Genomic DNA, 21,182 nt, shown 5'->3' with positions numbered 1-21,182 from the left:
GGACAAAGCAGCCACTTGATTGGCACTGCATCCATTCTCTCTGCTGATACTCAGTAGTAGCAGTCTATATTACCTACAAGAAGCACTGTAGAAATTCCCCCGTGATCTTTAGCACCTTCTAAACCCATGACTTTCCATCTAGAAGGACATAGGCAACAGATACATGGTAACACCAGCACCTTCAAATTACCCTCCAAGCCACACGATTTGACTTGAAAATCTATCACTGTTCCTTCAAAATCTTCAAATTCCCTTCTCCCACTCTCTCTAGGTTGACCTACAATGCTGTTAACTGCAGTGGTTTAAGATGGTCAGCTTACCACCATATTTTCAAGGGCAACTAAGGACAGGCCATAAATGCTGGCCAGCTAGTGGATGCCCACATCCCATGAATTAACTTCAAAATAAAGCATTAGGTTACTGATGTTGCAAAAGCAGACAGATGTAAAACCCAAACTTGCACTTTCTGACTGGTTGTGTGTTTAATTAACTTCAGTAGATATTACAACAGTGTTAGCTAATCATGTCACAGAAACATGGAAAGTAGGAGCATGAGAAGGCTGTTTGCACAGAACAGGTAACTTTAGTATGCAGGTACGGCCGGTGATATGGAAGGTATTGGAACTTTAGAATTTATACACTTTCCTATAAAAGTAGGAAGGAGTTGCTGCAAATGTACGAGGCATTAATGAGACTGCACCTGGAGTTTTGTGTACAATGTCTTTGTTCCCCTTACTTGAAGGATGCAATTGTATTGGAGGCAATTGACAGGAGGTTCACTAAATTTGATTCCAGAGATGATTGAGCAGTGTAGGCCTACACGAGTTCAGAAAAAGGAGAGGGGATGTAATTGAAGTATACAAGATGCTAAAGGGGGTTGACAAAGTAAACCTAGAAAGGATGGCAGACTAGAATGAGGGGATTTTACAAGAGGGATAGCAGATTTAAAACAGATAGGAAAATTATTTCTCAAAGGGTTGTGAATCTGTGGAATTTGCTACCCCAAGCTGTGGTGAATGCTGGGGACATTGAGAAAATTTGGGGCAAGAGACAGATTTTTAATTAGCAATAGGTTATGGAGAACGAGCAAGAAAATGGAGTTGAGACTGAGATGACATCAGTCATGATCGTGTTAAATGGCAGAACAGACTCATGAGTGAATTGACTACCCCTGCTCTTAGTTCTATTCTTGTGTTTTTATGCCATTGTTTGCCCTAGTAAGCCTGTGCCACTACTCGATTATGGTCCTGGTTGATCGTCTTAAGGCTACTCATCCACTCTCCCCATAACCCTAGACATCTTTTTAGTGTGTAGAAATCTGTCTACATACTACATAAATACTACTGACTTGATCAGGATATTGTGCTTCAGCTATTCAGGGCACTGGAGTGACTGCATCCAGAATACTGTGTACAGAATTGGTCACTTTACTTAATTGATCCTTATTTAAGGTAAGATGTAAATACGTTCGAGGTGGTTTAGAGAAGGTTTTCTATTCTAATATCTGTAATAGGGCTTGTCTTAGGGTTGAATTTGTTTGACATTTTAAAAAGTATGGTGTGACTTGATTGAATCATGCAAAATACTGAGGGATCTGGACCTTTCCTCTTATGGGAGAATCTAGAACTAGGGTTTGCTGTCCTCTTACACACACCCACCACTCAAGTCATCTATTTAAAACATGTCAATCGTTTTTGGGACTCTTCCTTCTGAAAAGGTGTTGGAAGCAAGGTTCTAGAATGTTTTAAGCCAAAAGTGGATAGACTGCTATTAACGAAGGGAGTGAGGTTATCACAAATGCAGATTTGAGGATGCAGTTAGATCAGCCGTTTATCTTGGTAAATGGAAGAGCAGGCTTGAGTGGCTGAATGGCCAGATATTCCTCCTTTTGGATGTTCAAAAAGTATTTAAAGCCTTGGTAGTAGAAAATTTCACAAGCTCACTGCCCTGAGTGAAGATCTTTTTTTGTTTTGGCTCAATCCTAAATGACCTGCCTTATACTGAGTATGTGGCTCCCTGTTCTAAACCTCCCTTCAAAACTGGAAAACGTCATTCAACTAATTCAATCTGTCCCCCTGGCTGGATTTTGTTTCAAATGGAGATTGCCTCTCAAACTCTAGGCATAGTTGACCTAATCTGTCCCCTTAACAATTTTGCCATCCCAGTAAACAGTCTGGTGAACCTTTTTCCTGTGCTCCCTCTGTGGCAAGTATGTCATCTCTTCATTTAGAGACCAAAACTGCACACTATATTTCAGGCCAAGACCACCTCTCTCCTGCAGTGGCATCCCCTTGCAATGAAGACCAATGTAGTTGTTGTCTCCTAACTGCTTACTGAACCTGCATGCTTGCTTTCAATGACTGATGTACAAGAACACTTGGGTCCTCCTTCCTTGTATTGATATTTCTCAACTTATTATATTTTAAGTAATACTTTGCCATTCTGTTTTCCTAACAAAAGGGCAACTTCTTAGTTGACCACATTATATTGTATCTGCTACGCATTTACACACTATCCTAATTTGTCTAAATTGCCTGAAGCCTTCTTTCATCATCCTCACCACTCTGAATCTCACCTAGTTCTGTGTTGTCAAATTTGGAAATATTATGTTTGATTTCCCTCAATTAAAATGTTAACATTTATTGTAAATGTCTGGGACCCAAGTAGTGGTCCCTGCAGTACCTACTAATTATGCCTTCTACTCTGCAGAACACCCATTTATTCCTAATGATTAGTCTAATTGCCAGGCCTCCATCTATGCCAGTATATTATCCCTAATTCCATATGCTTTAATATTATTCTCTCAACCTCTTGCATGAGACTTCATCAAAAGCTTTTGGAAAAATGCAAATGCATCAAATCCACTGGCCTCCCTTAATGTAAATACTTGCTCAAAACTCTAGGTTTGTCAAATATAATTTCCCTTTCATAAAACAGTTAACTTTGTCTAATTCCATTGATATTTCCCAATTCCTTTTAACACGCACTTTTTATAATAGACTCTAACATTTCCTCTACTGAGATTAGGCTAACCAATCTGTAATTTCCTGTTTTCTCCCTTCTCTACCTTTTTATAAATAGTGGGTTCACATTTAGCACCCTCCAATCTACTGGGACTGTTTTTAAAATTCTGGAAGATGGGAACCAGTGCATCCATTATTTCCACCTGGTCATCTGCTTTAGTAATCTGGGATACAGATATCATGCCCTGGGAATTTATCAGCCCTTAATCCTAATAACTTCTTCACTTATATGGTATAATGCTAGTATTATACCATATAAAATCTGTCATTTGCTAACCAGCTGCCTCCTGCCATTCAATGGTATCCGCTACGTGAAAAGTTTGCAAAGGAATGCAACTGGACAGGACAACAAGCATCGACTAAGGCACCTGAAATGACCGTGGCAAACTCAACCCTGACCTTGCAACATCTTCCTTACCAACATATGGAGCTAGTCTCAAATTTGGAAGCCCCGTCTCAGACGAGTCGTGTAGCAGCTTAGCATATTCATATGCTCAGCATCAAAGCTTACAATGTTCCAGACACCACCATCCCCATCCCTGGGTATGTCATTTACCATGTACCATCCCCATCTTGGCTGATGAATCAGTACATTGATAAACACAGCTTGGAAAATGAGGATGCAGAATATACTGTAGGTTGGGGACTTCAATATCCACCTCAGTATCTTTGCAGCCTCTCTACTGACTGACCTAGTAGAGATCTAAAGAATGTAGCTATTAGACTAGGTGAACAGCAGGTGATGAAGGAATCAACAAGAGGAGAAAAATATGCTTGTCCTCATTCTGATTAATCTAAATAGTCCATTATGGTGTCAAAGCTTAACCACCATAGTTGTAAAGACAAAATCCTATCTTTGTAGGAGGGTATCCTAATCATCTTGTGTGGCACCATCACTGTACTTGGAACAGATCTAGCAACACAACTGGCATCAGTGAGGTGCTGTGGGGCTCCGAATTGTACTCCCAACAAAAGCTCAAGGACTGGCATATCCACACTCTGCCATTACCATCAAGTGAGGGAATGCTGGCTCATTGATAAGTGTAGATGGGTATGCCAGCAGCAGCACCAGGCTGAGGTGTCACCTTGTGACGTGATAAAACTTATATGCCAAACAGCGACTGATAGACAGGACTAAGCAATTCCATGACTAATGGATTAGATCTAAGCTCTGCAGTCATGTCGCCTATGTTATGAATGCAACTGGACAATTAAATAACTGGAAGAATTCTAAATCACAAAAATAGAGATTGCTGGGAAAAGCTCAGCAGGTCTGGCAGCATCTGGGGAGAGAAATCGGAGTTAACGTTTCTGGTTGAGTGACCCTTCCTCAGAACTCAACCTGAAATTGTAACTCTGATTTCTCTCCCCGGACAATTAAACAACTCCACTGGAGGTGGCTCTATAAATGTGGACAGATCCCCATCGTCACAGAACTTCTTTGGCCAATTTGGTTCACTTCACATGGTGCCAAGGTTGGAGGCTCTGAACATTTTTTTTTTCCAAACAGTCAGTTCCCTCTGGTCCAGGATGCCAGTGGAATCTGAAGAGGAGTCTGCCTCCAAGTTTTGGAAAAGAGGGGCAGTATGTTATTAGTATGGGAAACTGGGGATTTTATATTGAAATACTGATTAAATATAATTGTGTGAAAATTCACACAGCTGTCTGAGTTTGCTCTCCATTAATTGAATTTAATAATGCACATTTATGAACACCAAAACAACTTGGGTTCTGAAAAGATGTTACAGGAAGATTGTGTTTTTTTTTCCCCCTCCATGTGGTTTGTAATGAGTGCATTTGATCTGTTTTACAGACGGTTGAGGTATTGGAGTTTTGACATTGATTTTTGAGGTGCTGAATGAAGAGAGATTTGTGCATTCTATTTGATTTTTGTATAATCCATGTATACAATGCTTAATTGCCACTGCAGTAGTTTTTTGAATTTTGAGCTGTCTGTTTGGTGTCAATGGATTGCTGCCCTTCCATAAGTTGAACAAGCTGGTGTTGTTTTGGCTGATAGTACCTAAAGACATGTCCCTTGTATTTAAATCTGATATTGGTAGTGAGGTGGAGTGGAAGAATCAGAAGAAGCGGATTGCTTTAAGTATTGTTTTGGGCAATTATACTCCATGTTTGTAACTAAGTGACATTTGTAGTTGCGGATGAGGAAATGTGAACTTTTTCACTAACCTATGCACTAGATTTTGTGATCTTCTGGCACTGCCCTTTCATTGCACTTGTTTATTATGATATGCTGCAATGAAGTAGCACTTAAACTAATTAAAATACTTCATTTGTCAATATTCCTCAACAACACACATTGGAATTTCCACCAGTGACTGACTTGTGATTAACATTTTCATGTTATTGCAGTGTTGTAGGTATATTTTCAGACATGACTAAGTTTGAAAGAACAAAATATGGATTTGTATGTATTTGAGGAATATTCACCAGTTATATGGATATAAATACTATATATGAAATCATAATGGCTGTGCAGTGGGTGGACCAATGTGACTCTATGCTAGATTATGCAGACTTTACCAACACCTTTTTCAATAATTAAGAAAATAATGGTACTACTGTTTGATATCCTTGAGCCAGATGATATGGGCTTCAAAGGAAGATGAATAACTTGTAAATATCTAACTGTAACATTCTAAAGCTCTTTTGGTCTGACAGCTGTTCCTTAAGATTGGAAAATTGCACTATCTGTAAGGTGAGAGATAAACAGGGAACTGTAGACTAGTTGGCTTAACATTGGTTGCTGAGGAAATTGACTTGGTGAAAGTTGAAGCTCATGGAATTAAAGGCAATTAATTGAGTAGGACGAGACAGCTTTGAGATCCTGATTGGCAGGATGTGACGAGATAATAGATCAACCATGATTATATTGAATGGTGGAGTAAAAGGGCTCAGTGGCAGCTACTCCTTTTTTGCATGTTTTGTCCTTCAACTACTTGAGAGTTGTAGTGAGTTAACCATGTAGGCATGGAACCAGTGTCCCATAGATATGGCAGACCTGGAAAAGATAGAGGCACCCTTTCCTATAAGGCACTCATGATTCAGATGGCTTTGATACCTTTTTAATTGCCAATTTCTAAAAAAAATTATATACCTTTTTTAGTTTCCAGATTCTAAAACTAAACTTAAATTCTCAAATGGCAATGGAGGTAATTTCAAAACGAAGTTTACATCTGCCAGCTTTGTTTCCTGTCTTCTTTTTAAGTCCTTTTCAAAGAGTCCTTCTGAAGAATGCTATTCCTGAAGGTCTGAATTCCTAGAGTGGTGAAATTGGTTGATCCTTGTTCTCTTGTTTCTTCCACTCCATTACAAAATAACTTGCCCTGACCAAGCATGTGAATTGTTTCCTTCCTGACATTTCTCATGCCCATTTTTACATGAGCAACAGAGTTGTTGTCATCTATCAGGATACAGATGAAGTGGGATTATGACTTGAGTTGTGACATTGTCAGTTATCAACAGGAAAGACAATGGCTTTACAAAATAAGCTGTCTGCATCATAAGCAGTAAGTGAAGTTGAAATTAACTTAATTTCTGATAAATATTCAGTTTGTTTTTAAACATTTCTGTACAACCCACTTAAAAATTGACTTTTTTTTTTTGCCCCGGTTGCAGCAACCTAATGGGTGTGTTTACAGCTGTGTGACTACGCTTTTTATTTCTTTTTTGAAGGTGCCAGTTATTCTCCCTACCATCAATCTTGTTTCTCCTAGCTTTTTGAAATTAAAGGAAATGGAGGTGGGGAATCCCCCTTTTCTTCTTTTTTTTAAAGGTAAAATTCAATTGTGTGGAAATTTTCAGTCCAGCTGAGAAACACCCTTTTTGCCAGGTGTATGGGCAGATAATGGATTTGAGGATTACACCTGTGTTCATTGGTTGGTTAGTTAGTTACTCCATGTCCAATTCTAGAGAATTTCTTTGCAATATCTTCGCAGGAGTGAAACTGATCACTGAAAAGATTTGCAATATGGAACTAGTATAGAGTAAAAATCTGGGATTGTCTGATTGTTTCCATGCTGTATCGCTGAGAAACAGACCCTTTGATCCAACCAGGCAATTTCAAGAATTTATCCAATATCTTTTCAAATGTTGTAACTGTACCTGCATTCACCACCTTTCTCTGGCAGTTCATTCCGTACACAACCACTGTGTAAACAAAAACAAGTTGCCCGTTTTTTTGGTTTTGGTAAATCTTTCTCTCTTTTTTTTTTTTTTTTTTAAAATATGTCCCCTAGTTTTGAAGTCCTCCATCCTCTCATTTCCCCCACCCCAGGGAACAGCTCGATTGGTGGGGAGAGATAGTAGGAACTGCCGATGCTGGAGAATCTGATATATCAAGGTGTAGAGCTGGATGAACACAGCAGGCCAAGCAGCAACCTGAATAAATTTTTCCGAAGGGTCTAGACCCAAAACGTCAGCTTTCCTGCTCCTCTGATGCTGCTTGGCCTGCTGTGTTCATCCAGCTCTACACCTTGTTATATCAATTAATGGGGAAATGTTTTATGCAAAGCACAGATGTTTCAAGACAGTTGACAACACTTTTGTGTTCAATGTAAACAGTATCCCCTACACAATGTGTTCCACAGAAACATTGTACTGGGGAACAGAAGTAGACCACTCGCTAACTCAAGCCTACTTTGGCATTTGATTATGATGGCTCATTCTTCAGATCTCAACTGCACCCTTCATCTTGCTTTTGGATTGGAGACTCCTTATTTTTAAACTATTTTGCCACTGATTATAGCCTCTCCCATAAATGTCGACTGTCAAGTCATTTTCGGATCTTGTATGTTTCAACCAGATTGGGGTTTGAAAATGGTAATGTGCAAAGGGTTATCCTTTAAGATAAGCCATTAATCCCTGGGTGTCTTTTTAGATGGAAGGATAGGGCTGCAAGAAGTTTCGGTTCAGAAAAGATCTAGACCAGCAAAAAAACTTCAGTCTAAAAGTTGTCTGGAAAAACCCTTTGTTTTCCTTGGGGTTCAGGGTCAATGAGTTAGCCTGCGTCTATGTCCCAGGGACAGACTATAATGGAGCAAATTGTATCTGGTTAACATGCAGAAGTTTGCCAAAAGGACACTGTTCAAAACCTCAACAAAGCACATTGTTGGAGAAGCTCCGCAGAACTGGCAGTATCTGACTACTTTCTCTCTCCACAATGTTTTGGGCGCAGTCATCCTTCAGCACTATTTTGAGTGGTCACCAAACCCAAAACATTGACACCGCTTTCTCTCCATAGATGCTATCAGACCTGCTGAGTTTCTCCAACAATTTGTTCTTGTTTCAGGTTTCCAGCATCTGCAGTTCTTTTAGTTTTTGTTTTCTGTTTGAAACCTTGCCTGTTGAACAGAAAAAAATTACAATGCAAAATAGGGGCGATACTTAGGTTGATTCTCTAAAGAATATTGCAGGAGGGGAAGTGTTGAATCTTTCTTCCTCTTTTATTTGCTGCTTCAAATTGTCTATGATTTTGGTTGTGTTCTCTTGTTCAAAATACATTAGCAGCCTCACGTGAATATGTTCAGTGATTTACCATCCTAAGAACCAAACTGAAAATGAAACTTGTGGTCTATCACTCTGGAATCTGACTTGTCCAAGGTTTTGATTTTAAGCAGAGATCCTAATTCCCCCTGTGTAGGACTTCACCTTTTTTTTAAAAAAAAAAAGTGACACTGAAGTTGGCTGCAGTGATAAGGGTGGCAACTGGTGTAGGATATCATATTCTAAATATATGGTGGTAGTTCTGTATTTCACTGCGTTGAAGATGGAATTAACTACTTCTTTTAACTACCTTCTGGTTACTCATCTTGAAGGCCTGGCAGGTGATCAGTTGTACATGTCTGTGGTGCAAATTACTTCTCCGGCAGCTAAATAGATGGTGCTGTGTATGATTTTCGTTTAAACAAATTAAATCTACATCCAGCAGGGATGACTCAGACTGTTAAGTGAAGGCTTATCTAAGCCAGGATAGTGATATACTGGTTTTAGTTTACATTGAGCATTATTCTATATTTAGCTGAAAGGACAAATGTCAGTGTTCAAGCTGTGCTGCTTGCAGTGGAGCATGAAGTGGCGTCTGCATGACTGTTCGTTTTTGACTTGCTAATCTTGCTCATCTTAGTGGCAACCAACGTGACTGCTGTTTTTGGCAGATATGGGAATCTGTACCCCAGCTGCTCTACATACACAAGGTGATTGGATTTGGTATTGGATAATACTGTAGGGACCTGAGGAGAAATTTTGTTTGTGTTTTTGTTTGCGTTGTTGGAGTAATGAGGCAGGGAGGGCCATGGTAGAGATGGGAAACATGACTTAGAGGACTGGAGGAGGGGAAGATGCAGGCACTGTGATTTGATTTTGATGTTTGGTTGCAGTATTGAAAGTCATGTTGGGGGAGGCCCAGAATGCACTTTTCCTTGCTCCTATATATTCTATACACGTTGGATAAATGCATGCATTCTGTGTCCAGAATAAATTCACTCAATTCATTCTTTTATTTTAAGTTGCAGTTCAGCATTTTGAATGTTAAAGCATGTGTGCAATCCCCCAAAAAAATTATGATGCTAATACACAGGCCATCATTTATGGTGTGGATGGAGGCTGTTTGGACTGTTGAGTCTATTTGCATTTTCCTTGACCACTAAAGGTGGAACTTTAAGAATTTTTTGGTTTATTTTTAAAACCCACCCCAATTGACTTTGAAGAGTATAATTACTTCCCTTGGTGTTACTGTAAAATTGCATACAAATCAGTCAAGTGGTGTTGCATCTGAAAAGTGGATAGGATGCCATGTCACTACTTTTTTGATTTGAGACTTGTATGGGGGCACACGAGGAGATTGAATTCTTCTGCTATGTGATGTTCCCATTTGAGTCTGAAGATTGCAGTATCAAACTCTGCTTTAAGGCTTGAATGTGTAATCAATGTGACTTTTGGATGTGCTGTGCTGGACAAAGGGGATATGCTTACCTGTTCCAAAGACCCATGTTCCTACCACCAAAAAAAATTGGTCATTATCTGCTCTGATCTCCTGGTGGAACTCTCTCTCTCTCATCCTTCAAGCAACTCAGCTTCCCCCTGTCTTTTTCTGCTGCACAAAGACTGCAGTGGTTCAGAAAGGCAGCTCATCACCTTCTCAGTGGCAAATGGGGATTGGCAATAATGTTGACTTAGCCAGCACTGTCTACTTTTCATGAATAAATTTAAAGCTAAAATCTCTTCCTACCCAATAACTTGCATCCAAGTTCAATTTCTATGTAGCAACAGCATTTCTAAGAAGACTGTTCACTATCTTGTGCAGTGGTACTTCGTGTTTACAAACCTTGATCTGTAAGTTGTGTATGTAATCATGTCATATTTGAAGACTAACTACTGAGGTGCAATAGTGGAAGTCTGCAGATTGTGGAGCTATATCCAGCAAGAATTGACGGTCTTCACGGACAGAATAGAGAAATTGGAATTGGAGCAATGTCTGTAAACTCTGCTGATTTGTAATTTTTTACACTAAAAAATGTACAATAAAAACTTAATAGCTGCCAATAAGATATTATTACTGCTACAGTGATCTTGTCCACTGGGTTAACTTTGTTTGCTGTGCTTAGTCAGATTTGTTGTAATTAGGTATCTACTCTTCTATAAGTGAGACAGCAAGTCAGTACTGCACTTAATCCCTTAAGGGCTTCTTGGTGAGAATACCGTGATGACAGTTGTAGTTAGTGTGAAGTTTTATTCATTGCTTTGGGATGTGGGTATTGCTGGCACAGCAAGCACTTTTTTAGATAGTAGGAACTGCCGATGCTGGAACTTTTTTTTTTTAAGCCCATTCCTAATGGAAATGTGGCATGCTAGGGCTATTAGGGATAGGCAATTAAGGATAAACTATAGACAACAAGGTGCAGAGCTGGATGAACACAGCAGGCCGAGCAGGAAGGCTGACGTTTCGGGTCTAGACCCTTGATCAGAAACGGGGGAGGGGAAGGGGGTTCTGAAATAAATAGGGAGAGGGGGAAGCAGATAGAAGATGGATAGAGGAGAAGGTAGGTGGAGAGGAAACACAAGTCAGAGGCGGGGATGGAGCCAGTAAAGGTGAGGTGTAGGTGGGGAGTTAGGGAGGGGATAGGTCAGTCCAGGGAGGACGGACAGGTCAAGGGGGTGGGATGAGATTAGTAGGTAGGAGATGGGGGTGCGGCTTGAGGTGGGAGGAGGGAATAGGTGGGAGGAAGAACAGGTTAGGGAGGCGGGGACGAGCTGGGCTGGTTTTGGGATGTGGTAGGGGGAGGGGAGATTTTGAAGCTTGTGAAATCCACATTGATACCATTGGGCGGCAGGGTTCCCAAGCGGAATGAGTTGCTGTTCCTGCAACCTTCGGGTGGCATCGTTGTGGCACTGCAGGAGGCCCAGGATGGACATGTCCTCTGAGGAATGGGAGGGGGAGTTGAAATGGTTCACGACTGGGAGGTGCAGTTGTTTATTGCGAACCGAGCATGGGTGTTCCGCAAAGCGGTCCCCAAGCCTCGGCTTGGTTTCCCTGATGTAGAGGAGGCCACAACGGGTACAGCGGATGCAGTATACCACATTGGCAGATGTGCAGGTGAACATCTGCTTGATGTGGAAAGTCTTCTCGGGGCCTGGGATGGGGGCGAGGGAGGAGGTATGGGGTAAGGTGTAGCACTTTCCTGCGGTTGCAGGGAAAAGTGCCGGGTGTGGTGGGGCTGGAGGGGAGTGTGGAGCGGACAAGGGAGTCACGGAGAGAGTGGTCCCTCCCGCCATCTGCAATCCAACCCCACCAAAGACATCTTTCCCTCCCCGCCCTTATCTGCTTTCAGAAGTGTCGGAGGATGATGCGTTGGATCCGGAAGTCGGTGGGGTGGTATGTGAGGACGAGGGGGATTCTTTTTTGGTTGTTATTGCGGGGACGGATGAGTTGCAGGAAATGCGGGAGACGTGGTGGAGGGCGTTTTCGACCACAGAGGGGGGATGTTGCGGTCCTTGAAAAACGAGGACATCTGAGATGTACGGGAGTGGGATGCCTCCTCCTAGGAGCAGATGCGGCGGAGGTGAAGGAATTGGGAATAGGGGATGGTATTTTTGCAGGAAGGTGGGTGGGAGGAGGTGTATTCTAGGTAGCTGTGGGAGTCGGTGGGCTTGAAATGGATATCGGTTTCTAGGCGGTTGCCTGAGATGGAGACAGAGGTCCAGGAAGGAGAGGTGTTAGAGATGGTCCAGGTGAACTTAAGGTTGGGGTGAAAGGTGTTGAAGTGGATGAACGGTTCAAGCTCCTCGTGGGAGCACAAGGCGGCGCCGATACAGTCATCAATGTAACGGAGGAAGAGGTGGGGTTTAGGGCCGGTGTAGGTACGGAAGAGGGATTGTTCCACGTAACCTACAAAGAGGCAGGCGTAGCTTGGGCCCATGCGGGTACCCATGGCCATCCCCTTTGTCTGTAGGAAGTGGGAGGAATTGAAAGAGAAGTTGTTGAGGGTGAGGATGAGTTCGGCTAAGTGGATGAGGGTGTCAGTGGAGGGGGACTGGTTGGGCCTGTGGGACAGGAAGAAGTGGAGGGCCTTTAGGCCATCTGGATGGGGAATGCAGGTGTATAGGGACTGGACGTGTGAAGTTTATTGAAATAGATGTGAAACTGGTGTCCCAGGAATTACTGTATGATACTAGTGTAAAGCATTGGGGGATTTTGTATTTGAACTGAGCTCAAACCTGAAGTCATTCACCTGGCTTATGTTTATTGCATCCATTTGTAAATGTAAAGAGGAAAGTTAAAATCTGAGAGTTAAACCCGTTGTCATTAGTCTATTGTCAGTCAGTAATAGAGGATATGCAGCTTAAGCTGTACCTTGATTATTGAGTAGGTACATCAGTTGGGGTTCCTGGCTAGTACCCTGCCTGAAAACTGGGCATGTAAGTTAACACCTGAGGGGGGACTGAGGCTCCAAAGACTTGTGCTCTTCAAACTAACCTGTTGGGCTATAACCTGGTGTTGTGATTTCTGACCTTGTCCACCACCGGCACCTCTACATCAGGATTATCTTGGCTGTAATTGCTGTTGTCAAGTTGCTCATTAGCCTTGACTAGACTGACAGGAAAACTAACTGTTAGCACTGTGACCATTATAAGTTGGTGCCTTCAGAAGAATGGAGTGAATTTTGTTTAGAAGAGAGTAGAGCGCCTGTTGCAAACAAATATTTTGCATGCTCCGATGTAAGAACTGCTGATGCTTGAGTTGGAGATAAGTGGAGCTGGAGGAACACCAGCAGGCCAGGCAGCATCAGGAACAAGAAACCTGATGTTTTGGGTTGGGACCCTTCTTCAGAAATGGGGGAGGGGGAAGGGAGCTGTGAAATAAATAGAGCATCTGTCTGATGTGGAAGGTTTTTGGGTCTTTGGATGGAGGTGAGGGGGTGGGGGGAGGTGTAGCACTTCCTGTGGTTGCTGCATCTTGCTGCTCCTGATGTGGCCTCTAGCTTGGTGAGACCACTTTGTAGAGCACCTGAGCTCTGGTCGCACAAACAACAACACCTTCCAGTCGCAACCACTTCAACTCCTCCCACCCTGCGCTCTCTCCTCTCTATTTCAGAGCTCCCTTTCCCATTTCTGAAGAAAGACCCTGACCCAAAATGTTAGCTTTCCTGCTCCTCTGATGCTGCCTGACCTGCTGTGTTTCTCCAGCTCCACAGTTATCTCAGGATTTTGTATGCAATGGCTTTGAGAATTGTGCTTCGTGTGCTTAGTCTCAGGTCCTGTTAGTAAGCCTGTAGACTGTGGATTACGTGTATTTCCCAGATCTTAGAAACAAATTCTGGATGAGCTCCAGTAGCCATACAAATGAGTTAGAGTTGAGACCATTCTGAAGTGATCATCTTCTGTACTCCTATGTGTAAGCACAGGCAGGAAATTCTTCATTTCACCATTTTAGAAACTGCCCCTGACACGTTTTACTTTTGTAGAGTTGAGACTTTAGCTGCTGGAGTAGGTACTTTTGTCATAACTTTGAACTTTTTGTTTTTGCTTGCAGGCCTTTTTTATGCATTTCAGTTAAAATCCAAACTTTCCCAGCCCCATGTGAGACCACTTCAAGTATATTTTATCCTAATGGTAAATCGGAGGTAGTGCTGAGCAAACTGTTCACTTCTTACGATCTTCAGGGATATGCCCTCTGATTCCACTGTCGCGTTTCCTTAGGCTTTTATTTGTTGGGATGTGAACATGGCTGGCTGGCTGGCTGGCTAGCCCAGCATTTATTGCCATCCCTAGATGCCAGAGGGAAATTAGGAGTGAATCACATTGTGTTTTGTGTCACATGTAGGCCAAACTAACTAAGGATGGAGATTTCTTTCCTTGAAGGACATTAATGAACCAAGTGGTACTTTTTGTGAGAATTGATATGGTTTCCAATAAACCAGATATTTTCCTTCCAGGTTTTTATTAAATTTAAATTTTACCCTCTGCCATGGTGGAATTTGGACTTGTATACTTGCTTCAAGATCTGCATCAGTTGCATTTACTGCTACACCAGTGCTGCCTCCATGCTTCAAGAACTAGAACATAAGAATGGGAGTAGGCCACTTATCCCAGCAAGCCTGCTCTGTCACTTAATACCATAATATCTGAACACTTCACCTATCTTTTACTCACTATCCCCATAATTCTTTGACCATTTGTGATCAAAAATCTGTTAATCTATACTTAAAGCATACTTAAAAGACTGAGCTTTCATATTCCTCCAGGCTGGAATATTTCAGAGGCGGCTCATCTGAGTAAAATGTCCCATCTTAGTTCTAAATGGCATCACCCATCTTTTTAGATTGTAATCCCTGGTTCTCGACCACCCAACCGGAGGGAGCAAGTTACCTGCATCGATCTTTTCTGTCCCTTTTTTAAGTATTTTGCACACTTCAATGAGATCACCTCACCTTTATTTTTTTTAACTCCAGATAACACAGGCCCGGTTGGCCCAATCTCTATGTAGAACAGTCCCACTACACCAGGAGTAAGTCTGGTGAATCTGTTACACTCCCTGTATGGCATTAATATCCTTTGAGGTAATGAGACCACCCTATGAGCATGCTAGAGTTAAATGGCCTCTTCTCTAGTTGAGTTCTTGCCAAACTGCTGTAATTAACCCACCACTCGTGTATACTTGGCTTGGTCTAACTGACCTGTCAGGTAACCTTTTTTAAAAAAAAATCTTTGTTTTCCTTTAGAATAAGCATTAAAGAATAGGGGCTCTTGTAGCACAGTGGTAATGTCAGTGCCTGGTTAAAGTTCCACCTGTTTCACAAGCATGTCATAACGTGTCTGAAAAAGTAGTTTCTTTTTTCAAAAACAAACCCTGAAATTATTATTTTAAAAACTAACTACTAAATTCACTTCACTTGCATTACCTCTATTTCCCTTTTTTTCTTTAGTTTATTACTTTGCTTTGACTTGATTTAACCTTGCTTCCATTCTGGCTTTGTTCCTCTTGAAATCCATGAGTCCAAGGAAGATTAGCAAACTAAAACCAGAATTGGCTGAGTGGCAGAAAGCAGAGGTGCTTTGTAGAGCGCCTGCGCTCTGTTCGCAGGCGCTCTACAAAGCGGTCCCCGAGCCTCCACTTGGTCTCACTGTAGAGGAGGCCACGTCGGGAGCAGCGATGCAAGAGACCACCTGCACATCCGTCAACGTGGTTTATTGCATCCGCTGCTCCCAATGTAGAGGAGGCCACACCGGTGAGACCAAGCGAAGGCTCGGAGACCGCTTTCTCGCGAACAGAGTGCAGGCGCTCCACAAACGACAACACCTTCCCGTCATGAACCGCTTCTAGACCCCTCCCACTCCCTGGGTACCGTGTCCATCCTCGGCTGCCTCCAGTGGTGGAATGACGCCACCCGTAAACTGGAGGAGCAGCATCTCGGGAGCCTACAGCCCAATGGCCTAAATGTGGATTTTACCAATTTCAAAATCTCCCCTCCCCTGGTCTTGTCTCATCCCATGTCCAACCCTCCGTCTCATCCCTGCTTCCTTGATCTGACACAACTTGTCCATCTTTTCTCTCACCTATCTGTTCCTCCCACCTCGCTGACCAATCCCTACCTGCACTCACCTATCACCATCCCACAACCCTCCCCAGCCCCGCCGTTCCTCTTTTTTTTTTCTTTTTTTGGATGGATTTATGGACAGACACCGGTGCCGCCTAGCCGGCCGTGTGCCTCCGGCTCTGCGCTGTGCTATCGGACCCCAGCATCTGCAGTCCGTACCATTTCTAGAAATGAACGTTCCTGTATTGTGTTTGTGGGATATGCGAGTTAATGGCTAGGCAGATAAGAGTTAACCACATTGCTGTGCTGATGGAGTTGCTTGTAAATCAGCCGAAGGGAATAATGGCAGATTTCCTTCCCTCTCTCTCTCAGATTGGTGAACTAGATGGGTGAACTTGCAGTATGACATGACTGTGTCCACAGCTTCCGTGACAGCTAAGTGATCATTGCTGGGATGCAAATATTTAAGGAAATTTAGCGTTTCACAGGGACAGGAAGTTGGGAGTGGATTCTGTTTAATGGCGGGTGAGATCAGTAGAGTAGTGAGAAGTTATCTTAATTCAGAAGATCAAAATATAAAATCAATTTGGGTGGAGATGATAGCTAGCAAAGGAAAGAAATCCCTTGCAGGAATGATTTTTCTTTTTGTCTCTGGTCCCTAGACTGAGGGCAGAATATAAATAAAACAATGGAGTCTAGTAAGAAAAGTGCTGCAAAATTGGACGAATCAAATTGGTGAACTTAGCCTGGAAAATTTTTATTTTGGGGCAGCTTCTCAGAGCAATAGATTCTGGAACCAGTGAGGGAGTAGGCTACTTTGGAACTGTAATTAGTAAATTGATATACTGAAGGATGCTCTAAGAAGTGAATGATTGTAATATGATAGAATGTCACGTTCAGTTTGAGGGTGAGAAATTTTGAGTTTGAAACTGGTGACTTTAAGCTCTTATAAAGCCAATTACATGAGATAAAGACTGATCAGGCTAAAGTGGTTTGGGAAAATAGGTTAAAAGGCTCAACAGTAGAGTAGCAGTGGTAGGCCTCGGAAAGCTACTTAATACCCTTCTGAAGAACAGTCATTGAACCTGAAATGTTAATTCTGCTTTTTCTACACAAATGCTGCCAGACTTGCTGAGATTTTCCAGCAATTTCCACTTTTTCTAATTCTTACAGATGAAACTGAATTTTAATGATTAAACAAACAAGGAAATTGCAGATTTTAAGAAATGTCTTCTAACTGTCTTTATAGTAGAAAACCCAAATATCCCAGTGGTGACTGTAAAGGCTGGAGCAAAAGAGAAGTAAATTATAATAATTGTAATTTTTTTTAAGAAAAGGTGTACTTGGGGAAAATTCTAAGGACTAAACATTGACAAGTCCACTGGACTTGATGACCTGCATGTTGGGGTCCTAAAGGAAGTGAATGCATTAGTTGTCATCTTAGAAAATTCCCTAGATTCTGGAAAGGTGCCAGCAGATTGGAAATGGAACAACCCTACAAGAAAAAAGGGAGAATACAGGAAACTAAAGGACAAGTAATCTAAGAATGGTCATCTGCCATAAAAGGTAGATGCATTAATAGACCGTTCAGCCAATCAAAACTGCTGTCATTCAGTGAAATCATGGCTGATCTGATTTTCCCCCCTGACTTCCACTTTTCTGCTGTTTCATATACCTGTTGATTCCCTTACTGATTTTAGTATTTTTAAACAGCCCAGTCTTTACAGCCTTCTGCAGTGAAGAATTCCACTGAATTTGCTATCCTTGGAGAGAAGAAACTCCTTATCTGCCTTTTTAAATGTGTGACCCCTTATTGAGGTAATGCCTTTGGTCTTAGATTCTTCCACAAGGCGAAAAAAGAAACTTCCTGTATACGCCCTGTCAAGTCCCCTATGAACTTTGTGTTTCATTAAAATAGCAGGATATGTCAGATGAATATATGGCTGGAGAAATGATACAAGGTGGGAAACTGGGATGAGTTTGGAGGAGGTAGGACCTGAATGGGTTGGATAGGAGTATTTGCTAGTGTGTTGGGGGATGGGAGGTTTTACACTAAAATGGTAGGTGGATGGGAACCTATGCAGGGAGTCCTAGGGAAATGAGGGAAAAATAAGAAAAGTGACAGTCTGGAAGTCTCTGCTTTAGCATAAAATAATGTGAACAGGACTGAAAATCTTAAGAGAATAAGTCTTGAGGCCTTGTGCCTTAACACATGGAGCATTCCCAAAGTATACATTTGTCATGCAAATAGATCCTGTACTGTCCCTGTCCTCAAACACTTCCAGGGGAATGAAATAAACAGATCTGATGTAGTTGGGGTTATGGGGATATGCCCACAGGGTGGCCGGTGAAGGGAATGGAGTATTCAGTGGCATTCCTTCATCAGGAGGAAGATGACAGAGGCAAAGAAGGTGAAGTAGCATTGCTGGTTAAAGACTAAAATAATACAATGAAGAATATTAGCTCTGAAATGAAATTTGCATGGATAAATATCAAGGGACAGGAAACTATGGTGGAGCTTGTATATAGACTCCAAATTGTGGAGGTAATGTTGGGGAAGGCGATAAGCAGCAAGTTGAAGATGCAAGCAATAAAAGTACATAAATATGGGTAACTTTGATCTGTGTATGGATTTGCTCAGTTCAATCTAATCAGTAACAATACCATAGAGTCGAAATTCCTGGGGGGGTGTGACATGATTTTTCTAAATTTAATACATTGAGGACCAGTTAGAGGACAGGCTACCCTAGACTGGCTATTGTGTAACGAGCAAGGAGTGATTTGCTTTTTTTAGTATGCGAGGCCCCTTGTTGAAGATTGACCACAATATTATATAACTCCCTTTTTTTAAGAAGGGGAATGACAAAGATGATTCTGAGGCAAGCGTCCTGAATATAATGAGGAAACTGCAATGGCATGAGGTGGGAGCTGATTATAATAAACTGATGACTGTTTGAGATAATGGTGGATAGATAATGGTAAACTTTAAAACATGCATGCAGGAACTGCAACAATTGTTTAATTCTTGTCTGGCACAAAAATAAAACTGGAAAGGTGGCCTGACCATACTAACAAGGGAAACTTTAAATCCAAGGGAAGAGCATACGATTTAGGTATGGAAAAAATAACTGCAGACCTGGGGATTAGAGCAATTTAGATTTCAACAAAGGGCAAAGGAATTGATTTTAAGGTGAGGGTGGGGGTGGGGGAAGTACAAGAGTAATCTTGTTGGGAAAATATCTATAGAAACTTTCATTTCCTCTTTGTATACAAACTAATAAAAGATCACTGGAGACGAATGGGAAGTTGTAAAGGGGAATGAAAATGGCAGCTAAGTTAAATACACACTTTGATTCTGTTGTGACAACACTTGACATTAAGGCCACATTCGATTGCATGTGGCATCAAAGAACCTTGGCAAAACCTGGAATCATTGAGTACTGAGGGCAGACTCTCTGCTGGTTGGAGTTATACCTGGCATATAGGAAGATGGTTGTGATTGTTTGCAGGTAAATCACTTCAGCTCCAGGGCATCTCTGCAGGAGTTCATCAAGGTAGTTATTTTGGTCTAAAGCTGTGACACTGGGGCAGGTGGGATTTGAACTTCTCCTTTTTGGGTCAGAGGTAGGGACTCTACCACTGTACTACAAGAATCTCTGTTCCTCTGGGTAGTATCCCTCCGAAGTGGGGATGATTGCTCAATCATCCCATGTTCAACACGATTCATAACTCCTAAGATAATGAAGCTGTCCATGTTCAAATGCAACGTGATCTGGACAATATCCAGACTGGGACTGAAGTGGCAAGTAACATTGACAGCACATCCGTTTTAGGCAATGACCATCTCGCAATAAGATACAATCTAACCACCACCCCTTGACATTTCAGTGGTGTTACCTTCACTGAATTCCCCCACCATCAACATCTTTGAGGTTACTATTGACCAGAAATTCAACTGGACTTGCCACAAACTTAGTGGCTACAAGACCAGGTAATTAAGGAAGTGGCACTAAAATAATGGATGCATTTGTGGTCACCTTTTAAAGATTTTCTAGACTCCTGAGCAGTTCCCATGGCTTATCGGGTAGCTAATGTAACTTCACTATTTAAGAAGGGAGACAGAGAATGGTATTAAAGTCTGTTAGCCTGATATCTGCAGTCCATCATTAAATAGCAGAGTCCTTGAAAAGGAAAGGCCTGTTTGACAAGTTTATTCAAATTTTGAGGATTTAATTAGTAAAATTTTGAGGTGGATCCATTGGATGTTGTTTACTTAGACTTTGAAGAAGGTACTTGATTAGGTCCCACAGGAGGTTAGCATGGAAAATGTAAAGCACCTGAGGTCGAGGGTCATGTACTGACATGGTTAGAGAATTTGCTGGCAGACAGGAAACTGGAATAAACTGATCAGCCAGCGACCAGTGGCTACCACAGGGATCGTTGGTTGGGCTCCAGCTGTTCACAATCTGTTCCATTTTGTTTGCTAATTTAAAATGATTAAATCTCCAGGTTTGCAGATACTATGAAGTTGAGTAGAGGGTGAACTGTAAGGAGGATGCTGAGATGCTTCAATGTGAATATGTTGAGTGAGTGGGCAAAAGTATGGCAGATGAAGTATAGTGTGGAGAAATGAGGTTACCCACTTCGGTAGCAAAACTAGGAAGGCTGACTGTAAGACTGGGGGAGAAAGAGGAGCAGTGAGACCTTGGTGTCCTTGTATACTAGCTACTGAAAGTAAACATTCAGGCTGTAAAAGCAAATGTTGGCCTTTTGTAGAAAGAAGATTTGAATATATGAGCTGGATGTCTTGCTGCAATTGTACAGGGCATTGGTGAGATCGCACCTGGAGTATTGAATGCAGTTTTAATATTCTCTCTTTGCCTGAGGAAGTACGTTCTGCCTATAACGGGTGCAACAAATGTTTACCAGACTGATTCCTGGATGGGAGGACTGAGCTATCAGGAGAGACTAGATTGGTCAGAACCAGCTTGAAGAGCCAAATGGTCTCCTGCTCCTATTTTGTTTCGCAACCCGGTCTACTCAGGTTTTCTAAATGTTACTGCTGAAGATACCATCTCATGGTGATGGGTGTGATATTTGTACA

General features: G+C 41.9%; 2 protein-coding genes across 2 annotated transcripts in view; both read left to right on the top strand.

The window, feature by feature from the left end:
* The window catches only part of LOC109915032 (microtubule-associated protein 4-like), a 123,167-nt gene that overhangs the window by 19,530 nt on the left and 82,455 nt on the right, over positions 1-21,182 (top strand). The gene's annotated exons all lie outside the window — the stretch shown is intronic.
* Positions 1-21,182, top strand: part of LOC125482976 (ATP-dependent RNA helicase DHX30-like) — a 55,400-nt gene that overhangs the window by 422 nt on the left and 33,796 nt on the right. The window lies entirely within an intron of this gene.

This window comes from Rhincodon typus, chromosome 4 (genome assembly GCF_021869965.1).
Source record: "Rhincodon typus isolate 14 chromosome 4, sRhiTyp1.1, whole genome shotgun sequence".
Taxonomy (NCBI): Eukaryota; Metazoa; Chordata; class Chondrichthyes; order Orectolobiformes; family Rhincodontidae; genus Rhincodon; species Rhincodon typus.
The sequence above is the reverse complement of the archived record's forward strand: the minus strand, read 5'-3'. Positions and strand labels throughout refer to the sequence as shown.